The sequence below is a fragment of the Eulemur rufifrons genome, chromosome 29 (assembly GCF_041146395.1).
Source record: "Eulemur rufifrons isolate Redbay chromosome 29, OSU_ERuf_1, whole genome shotgun sequence".
In the NCBI taxonomy this organism is placed as follows: Eukaryota; Metazoa; Chordata; class Mammalia; order Primates; family Lemuridae; genus Eulemur; species Eulemur rufifrons.
The window spans coordinates 2,297,388-2,307,155 of record NC_091011.1 but is presented as its reverse complement, the minus strand read 5'-3'; the positions used below and the strand labels follow the sequence as shown (position 1 = coordinate 2,307,155).

The following is a 9,768-nucleotide window of genomic DNA, read 5'->3' as shown; positions in this document are numbered from 1 at the left end:
CATATTTAAAACTCCTACTAGTCAAAGCTCAATTGTGGGCTTCATTGTAACATTTTATAAAATGTATTCCTTCCTCCCACACCTCCTCAAAATTCATTTCTTCAAAGAATTGATAATTCAACACCCAACGTGGATCCACCATGATAATAAATGTTATGTCTAAAATGACTTAACTAGAACAATTCCAGAGCACCACTAGCAGAGATCACACAGGAGTGGAATGGGGGGCGCTTTCAATGCTGTCTTCTGGAAGAACAGATAGGTCTTCAAAGCCTGAGGGTTCAAACAGGGGCCACTCACATGGGTAGATTATCAACGGCTAAAGTAGTCACTGGAGGCCTATGGGCAAAGATACTCAGTGATTAAGTGGCCTATATACACCTATGCCTCTTCTTTCCAATATCAAATATAAGAGAAAACTTATTTTCAAAATCTCTTAGGTATTTTCAATGCTTTCTCAATTATCGGTAGGAAGCTCGGATTTGGTTGTATAGAGTTTGGTATGTGTGTCCACCATTAAATCCAGTTTGTGTTTTATATAAAAATTTATGTTAAGCAAAGTCAAGTTAGCTGACCTCTGGTCTGTCAAAGTGTCCCTCAAGAACACTTCGAGATGCGTTCGTCCACTTTTGTAGCTCTCATTCTCAGCCTTCATCACAGGGAGAATACACAGGGCCTTCAGCAATGCATACACAGTAGGAGAAACTTGACACCAGGCAGGTGGAGGGCCGCATAAATGGTGGGCGGAAGCTCAATATCTTTCCCTCTCTGTTTCCATTCGTTTCTCCAACAATGAAGTTCAGCTGACAGCATGTCAGGATTGGGTAAATCACTTCTGTACATGTCAGCATGGTGCTCCTGACATATCGAATCTGAGTTGACCCATGACTAAGGGTACCAGAGATAAGAAGTTAAGAGCTTTGGGGAGCTGTTCTGAGAATATATCTTTAAGTTCCTGAATAACGTGTTCCACTGTTGGAACACTTAGGGTTTCTTTTTAGTAACTCTCAGAGGTTAGTTGAGGTGCCAGGTTACTTTGCCGAGCTCTGCGGAATTTCCCAGGGAGCTTCATCTGAATATCAAGTTTGGTTGCCAAATTTGTGGCATCTTCAAACCAAAACTCATGATAAACTTCAATATTTTCCACCACTCATTGAGTGCTTGCAGGGCTGCCGTCAAGCTACTGGCCGCAAAGAAGACATCCGAGGTTTGCCCCTGGAGATCTTTCCCAGAGGCCCTTGTAAAAGAGAGGACATTTTTAAAGACAACAGCAGTAATAATGACATCAAAATCTGTTACTGCACTACAGAGGACAAATGCTCTGCCAGCTATACAGTTATTCCACCTAACAGTTGTGTCACTATTTACACCATCTAAACATAAAACAAGTGCTTGCAGGAAGTCCACTAAAATTTCAAAAGCATCATGCCTCCCTGTCCACTGAGAATAGCAAATTTTCTTCAGTTCTTTATCCCTTTCTTCACTGTTCCGAAAAAGAACAGAAATTACATTGTCAAGTTCTAAAAGCAGTTGTGTGATCGATGGAAAAAAGAACAAACTTCCTCAAGTGTTCCCAATGCAACAGGCGCTCCCATAACAGGCACTGATTTTGCCAACCACGTGCTTCAGGCACAGGAAGAACAGTGTGTAGATAGCTTGGGTATGTTTCTCTGAAAGTCTAGAAGCAACCACTTTCGTTTTGGAAGAAATTCTGCTGGACACAATGTAAGCCTGGCGGCAACCACATCCATAGTTAGCCCCACTTCTCAGTCACTGCAGTGTGACATTTCACAGCCAAAATTTCTGCGTCGGCTTCCTGGAGCGGAAACACACAGAAGCCTCTCTCAGGCTGTGAGATTCCCCGACAAAGCTCACCAGCACAGGTAGGCGCGCTTCCCGGCTAGGTCCACGACATCCCAGTGATCAGGGAAAAGAAGTGTGAGTCTCTCGCTTCCCGGAGCGTTTCTGCCCCTATACAGCTCTCACAGATCTCTAGAATCTGTCTGCTGTGTTTCTGAACAAAGCAATGTGTCAACTGCTGTTGTCCCCGAGCGCTTTCTCAGGACCTCTCCAGCAGAACCGACCCGGCACCGCGGCAGTGCTTGAAGATCATCGGGAGGAAAGAGACCTCGGATTTTGTCAGCCTCCTGTCCGTCCAGAGGTATGTTTTGCTTCTGCACAAGAATTGAGATTTCAAATAAAGATTTTAGGTATTCTTTGTTTTCCTTCTCTTCAAGGGTTAGAGGTAAAATGTCATCGTCCTGTTCTTCCCCCGGCCGCTTTTGCGCTGGGGTTCTGAGCATGGCTGTTGTTGGTTTCTTTAGGTTTTTGCTCTTGTTCAGAAGTTTCATCAATTTTTTTTGTTGTTGTTGTTTCAGTGTCCTGATTTCATCTTCACTCAATTTCCTTTATTCGTTTTCTGTGTCTGCTGTGTGGATTGTTCAAGTGACTGTTAAGATCAAATATTGTTGGCATTGAGCTATCTTGAAGAACTGTCCTGTAAGGACTAGAGCTGCAGATCATAGAGGTCTCGAGGTGTTTGGCATGTAATCGATAATGTTGATTTAGTTGATCGGGTGTTTTATCTTCTGAGTCTGCTCGCCTGCAATCCTCCACCCACTTCCAGCATCTGGCGGGACCCTGCAGGCCCGGCGCGCAGCTGGGGGCCCGCGGAGTGTGGCGCGCTGCCCGCGCTGTCCAGCCCTGCCCTCCCGCCCCGAGGGCAGCCGCCCGCCTGTCAGGCCGGGCAGCTCACTGCTTATTTTATACTGCTGTTTCTTCCTTTTGTTTTTGACATGTTTTGATGTTTTCAATATAATTTCCCACATGATTATTTTGAGTGTTCACTGTACTTTGCCAACTTGTTAACTGTAATTTTCCCTTCTCTGCTCTCACCGATGGTTATGATGCTACTATCTATTAAAACAAGGGACCAGCTATTGTCCCTTCATGAAGTTCTACTTCATCATCATGATGAGGTTATCTCATCGTACGACAAGCGGTTCCTTTAAAATAGAGACCCTTCAGCTCTCGTCCTACCGTGGTCTTCAGAGCGGCCCCCAGGCCCTTCTCCCCGCAGGGCCCCCCGAAGCTCGCGCCGCTGGCTACTGCGCTAGTGACTTGTTAGGCTTCCTCTGGAGTTTGTCTCTCTGCTTCAAGAATCCTCATTTGCACTTATATTTCCTATTCCTGAGGTGCTTAGTCTTATCAGCTCACACACACACACATACACACACACACAAATTGGTTGCCAGGTTCATTTTCCACAGCTATTTCCTCTTCGTTTTCCAATCTCCCATCATAAATTTTCTGTTCTGTTAGTTCTGTTGTTCTGTTTTTATATTTTTTTACTTTTTACTGAGGTATAATACACATACAGCGATGTGCCCAAATCAGAAGTGAACAGAAAGATCACCAAGTTAGCACACTCACGTAACTGTCATCTAGGGCAGGAGCAGCAGCCGGGAGCTCCCACCCTCCCCATCCCGAGAGTAACAACCATGCTGACTTCTACACCAGGCATTAGTTTTGCCTGGAGTTGAACTTTATATCATAGAATAGTGCAACATTTATTCTTCCAGCCTAGCCTCTTTCACTCAAAATTATCTTTGTGAGATTGAGCGATGACTAGTTCACTTGTTTTAGTTAACAGATAAGTAACCTTTCCTCATGTGGATGACCACAATTCATTTGTCCATTCTACTCTCGATGAACATTGTTTGTTTCTAATTTGGAGCTATTATAAACTGCTACCATGAATACTTTGTATATGTCTTTTTGTACAGGTGGGCATGAATTTATGTTAGTTCTACATCTAGAAGTTCCTTGTTCACAAGGAATTCCTTTCTAGCTTAACAGACAGTTCCCACTTCCAATAGCTCTACCTCTTTGATTCCCACCTGCAGTGTACAAAATTTCCCTGGTTCACTGGAGTTTTCTTTATTTAGCATTTGTTAAGTTTAATAAACACATTTAAATATTGGCACCTAAAACAAAAGAATTTCAGAATTCAAAACTTCATAATTATTTACCATGACTTTATGAGAATTTTCAGAAAATTAGAGCCCTTAATATCACACCTTATGTGCCCAGTCCAGTATTCAGAAGGGACAGAAATCAGAAAACCCACAGAACCAGATGCATATGACTCTCACCACCTGGAAGTTCATTTATTTCTTCTTCATGAAATTTCAATATTAATTACAAAAGCTAAAATCTGGAAGACCCTAGAAGCTTGATGAAGGTAACTAACTATGTTCTTACAACCAAAATTACTGGCCCATAACGATCTTATTACTTCAGCAATTTTCACATTAGGAATGGATTGTTAATGAATCATTTACTTGATTTGTATATGGGCAATTCAGGAAGTGGTCGAAAACATTAAATGAGTTCTTCATGACTCACTCAACACGGCTGTCAGAGGCAGTCGTGGTTATTCCTTTTAGCTGATTTCTGTGACTCCTGCTCAGTACACACTGTAACTCACCTGTGCATTGACTGACTCATCCAAATGTTCCGTAGGAATCATCCTGCTCGGCGTCCGGACTTCGCCAGGGGCAGGAGGAGAACAAGGTGAAGAGGAGCCGGCACTTCCCACGCAGGAAGGATGTGCACGTCACTTTGCTTTATTCTCCTGGCTGGCACCCTTCAAAACCACCCAGACAAGATAAAAGGTAATGTCTTTTATCAAAACATCACATGTACCCTATAAATATATAGCTATTATGTACCCATAATAATTAAAAATTAAATTTTTTTTAAAGATAAAAGGTAAAGGGTATTTTTGAACACAAAGCACACCAACAAAAGTGCTTGTGAGATCCCTGCATCCATCAAAACACAACATGCATGGTATTGTGTATTGGATCCATCTAAGAATATAACTATGGAGAGAAACAATTGTGGTGAATAGTGATTATAGAAAAGATCATAAAGGTTATTACCATGGACATGTAAAAATAATGTATGATCATACCAAATATTTGCAAAGATACAAAGAAATTGGGTCACTCACCCACTGTGGGTGGGAATGTAAAACAGCACGGCCACTCTGGAGTAGGGAGAGCAGTTTCTTACAGAACTAAACACGTGCTGACCATACAACGCGGCAATTGCACTCTCAGGTATCTATTCCAGGTTATTTACTGAAAAACCTGTACCTAAACGGGCATGGAAGCTTTATTTGTGATAGCGCAAAGCTGAAATAACCCAAATTCCCTTCAACAGGTGACTAATTAAACTGTAATACATTCATACCATGATTTGGCCATTAAAAGGAAAGAAATATTGATACATGCAACAACTTGGATGGATCTCAGGGGATTATTCTGAGTGGAAAAATGCTGGTATCAAAAGGCTACATAACACATGGATCCATTCACGCAACATTCTTGAAATGATAGCATTACAGAGATGAAGGGCAGATTCTTGGTGCCAGGGCTTGAAGAATCCTTGCAATAGAATTATTGGTCACACAAATCTACATAGACATGTGATAAAAACTGAGTAGAACTAAATACCCACAGACACACAGAGATTGCACGTAAGACTGGTGGAATCTGAATAAGGTCAACAGATCACATCAGCGTGGGATTCTTGGTTGTGAATTTGTACTATATAATGTACATGTATTCAGGATGTTGTCTTTGAAAGAAACTGGGCAAAAGGTGGACAAGGTCTTTCTGTATTATTTCATACATGTCTTCGTAGATGTAAATCTATAATTATCTCAAAATAAAAGGGTTTTAAAAAATTAAATAATAATATAAATAAGAAACACTTGAAGTTATAGGATAATCAATAACTAAAGCCTAATGTTGAAATACTTAGTTAATCAAAATAATTGGTTTGGTCTTTTAAAGTTTTTTTACAACCTTTGCTTGCTTAAATTTAAATAATTTTAAATTATGATAAAATAAATTTCAGTTCTTTTAATTTCACTTTAGTTTTTTTAAGTTCAATAAAATTAAGTATAATGTAATTTATTTTGAAATAACATGTAATTTGATTCTGTTTCTAAAATTATTTCTGCTTATATTTTCCTGTGTTTAAATCTGCAACTACACATTAAGAGATAATGTGTTTAGAAAGATATGCACCTAATGCCAAGAATAGTTACTTCTTGTTAATGGAATTTGACGTAAATTTTTTAACTTTCTTTTTTATATTTTTTAATATTATATGACTTTTATTGTGGATATGTGTTACATTTAATCCTAAACAAACAATGACCAAAAAACAAACAAACGAACCACCAATAAAAAAGCAGCCTCCGACCTTGAGCAGGTCATCTGTGGCATTGTGACAAGCAGGTAAACAAAAGACTTACAAAGAGGGTCAAAGTTTCCATGAACACACGGAGAAGGAAGCAACTGCACTGCCTCAGTCAGGCATAAAAGAAGGCTGCCCCGAGTGATGAAACATTTACAATACTGTTTTCCAAAACATTCATTCCTGGTAATTTGCAAGTCCTGGCTGGAAAACCTCCACCTGGGAAAGCACTTTCAAGTCAGACTTTCCCCTGTAAACGCCACTTTGGTTAATTCTGGTAATTTAATGACACGACTCTGTAAAAGGCAAAAGTTGTAGGTAGAAAAGCATGGATTTGAAGGCCAAAATGTAGGTTATTTGTTTTAATGAATAATAGTTTTAATAAGCAAAACTTTACTTGAATAAGACATTTTTCAAAAATTCATTGTCATCATTTCAAGGATCCTTTTCTTTTTATCTTCGTAAAAGATGCAATTAAAGTCAAATACTATAGTGTGCTAGGAACCTTCTGTTTTCCTTTATATATAAAATAAAAAAGAGCTTACAGATATTTAATTTTCAAAATTAGTTGGCAATTTTCCTAACCATTAAAGAAGAGGTATTAATTTATTCTTTTACTTTAATCTCTGAATAGACAATTCATATATTTTTACTCTGGACTTGGTGCCACACCAAAAGCTCTAGCAGGGATACACAATCTAAATCTTTTGTTGAATCTATGTCTAATATTTGCACAGTTCACTGTGTATGTCGCCATCTATTTACAAGGCTTAATTATGTAATAATATAATTGGCCGTCATAAAATCATGGAGTTGGACATTCATCAGCCCAGCCTTGCCCACAATGCCAGCTCTCTTGACGTGTGGTCACTCAGCTCTGGAGTAAGCACCTCCAGTTTCAGGAAATGAGTTCTTCACAATCTAAACAGAAATATGTCTGTGAAATTAATCAGATGTCTTTATAGGCACACCTTGTATATTTTACACTAATCACTATTTGTGTTCCAGAAAGCTCTTTAGGTTGCAAATGACAAAAACCATCTCAATCATGTGTAAGGAGAAGAAAGGGGTGGTGAGGTTCATCTTTGGGGAGCTAATAAATAAATAATAGAATCCAGGAGATACCACCAGCACCACCAACAGCAAACATGGAACAGTCCTTGGATGTTTTGCCACTCCAAGACCTCCACATTAGGAATTTGTGGGTCTTCCCTTGGTAACACAACCAGCAACACCTTGCTACACACCCGTCTCTGTGTTTTAGTTCAAATGAAATGGAGAGATTGAAACAATTCACCAATCTCTGGGGAGCCGGCAGGTGCACAGTGAATACCCAAGGATGCGTCTGAGCTCTGAGGGAGGAGAGGTGGGAAGAATACATTAATATATTTCTACTAGCTTATCCTAATGATGCCATTAATTCTGCCAATTCCATTGTTGTTCCTTTTTCCACTTAATTGCCTGGTGGAATATTGGCCAGACACAACTGTTGCTTGTAGCTGCTCACTGGTGATGTCTGCATCAGTTTCAAGTTCTCAAGTATCTAGAACAACACATCTCACATGTGGGTACTTAATTTCATTTTTTATAACAATGAAAATATGGCTTGAACCACTTTCACAAGCTAATAACCCAGAAGCAACATATAATTGCAAAATTGTCCATGTACCGCATAAAAGAAATGTCATTTGTGAAGACCAGATGTGATGATGTTTGTGGAGTATTTAACTCACAATGCGTGTCACATGGCTGAGTAATGTTTATGAAAACCTCCTGTTGTATTTCCTGGTGCATGTATGTAAATGTGTTTGTCCTGGGTTTTGGAATTTATGTGCTTCTATTTCATTTCGTTTCGTGGTTTCGAAAACAAATAGACTTCGGTGGGGAAGAAACAGGGACCTGTCTCACCCAATAGTGACTGGTTGTTGGAAACCACATTTTTATACTAATATTATTGTAGAAACTTGCTGTGTTTATTCATTCAGGAACAATATTTGAATTTCATCATCACAAGTGACTACTGGCTTCCAGTAGAAATGCAATAACGACCTGTCATTTCAGGGTGTAGAGCTGGAAATTAAGCCAGTATGCTGCGATTCTCTATTTAGACAAGCAGCAAGTGAGTGTGCCATGCTGTGACGTTGGGACAATTAATCTCTCTGAGTTTTACTTTGTTTCTCAGTAGGAAATAAAATCTCATGTGAGGAACTAAGACTACTGTGTGACAGATACTTCACTTGCATTATGTCTAAGCCTTGGAACAAAACCACAACCATCCCCTAAATGTTTAGCGACCAGCAGATAGAATTAAAAATCAAATTCTAACAGCTCATTATCTCAGGTGGGATCTCAGCTACATACACCAGCCTACTACCCCCTACCTCAGTAATACAGGGAGGCTGCAAGGGGCACCTCAGGTGTGCTCGGGAACAAGCCCATGTACCTGCATGCCCACCTTGCCATCCCTGGTGACCTTCCCTGATGCTTCCAGGGCCTTCACTCACCCGTCGTCTCCCTGGTCTCACAGGGACTGCAGGTCCTCAGTCCCTGTTCCTCCCAGAGAATGCAGCCCAGGCATTCTCCCCAGGACTCCCAAGGCTGCGAAACGATTTCAATATACCCCGAACCATTACATACTCACTTCAGGCGTTCCTTCTGCCGTCCACCCTCCACCCTGCCAGGGAATTATCTTTTAGCGTTGGTTTCTAGAGTTAAATACTTCTTTTTCTTTCTTGTAGTGGTGATACCCAAACAATGATACGCATTTCTTAGCAGAGAATATGTAATGCCCAGCCCAGCCTGCCCCGCGCCGTCCTCTGCAGCCTCATCCCCAGCAAACCCCTGTTCCTGGAAACTGATGTTCTCAGGACGCCGAGAGCCGGGCCGGCCGCCCCACGCGCTGCCCGCGCACCGCGCCCTCAAACCCGCTGCAAACGGGGCTGGACGTTTGCTCCCCCGTGAGGGCCGAGAGGAGCTGGGGGCAGAATTAATCCTGGCTTGCTCTGCACCCTGTGGTTTGTCTGAACACATTGCTGCTATTGCCAAATCAGTTTTATTGTTTTGCTTTGTCTCGTTTTTAATTTGGATCTTCCATACCAGCATATTCCTCATAAGTTCAGCCTCTTTTTTTTAATTCCTTTGGGAATCCCGACCGCCTAGCAGAGTGTCTGGCGCGTAACTGGCTTTCGGTGAACGACTGTTGAGTGAACGAGTGAGTGAACGAACGACTGCGCAAATGCACTCTTTGCTGGAATGTGGCGCAGGTGCCGTCAGCACAGGGCTCCGGGGAGCGGGCCGAGGCCCCTTCAGGGCAACCGGGGCTCTCCGGGCACCGGGACGGGACGGAAGAGCGCGGCCCAGGTCGGAGGCCCATGAGCTCCAGCCCTCGGCAGCGCGGCCGTTCTCATCGGAGCATTTGAGAGCAGAGACGCTTCTGGAGGCTTCTGCGGCTGGAGGGAAGCTGGTGACAAGCTTCCGGCGAGGGACTTGCCCCGT

The 9,768-nt window shown here is 41.7% G+C and overlaps 1 pseudogene; it reads right to left on the bottom strand.

Moving 5' to 3' along the window:
• Nucleotides 1-436: 436 nt before the first annotated feature.
• Nucleotides 437-9,303, bottom strand: LOC138377483 (52 kDa repressor of the inhibitor of the protein kinase pseudogene; annotated as a pseudogene).
• Between the last annotated feature and the right edge of the window lie 465 nt (nt 9,304-9,768).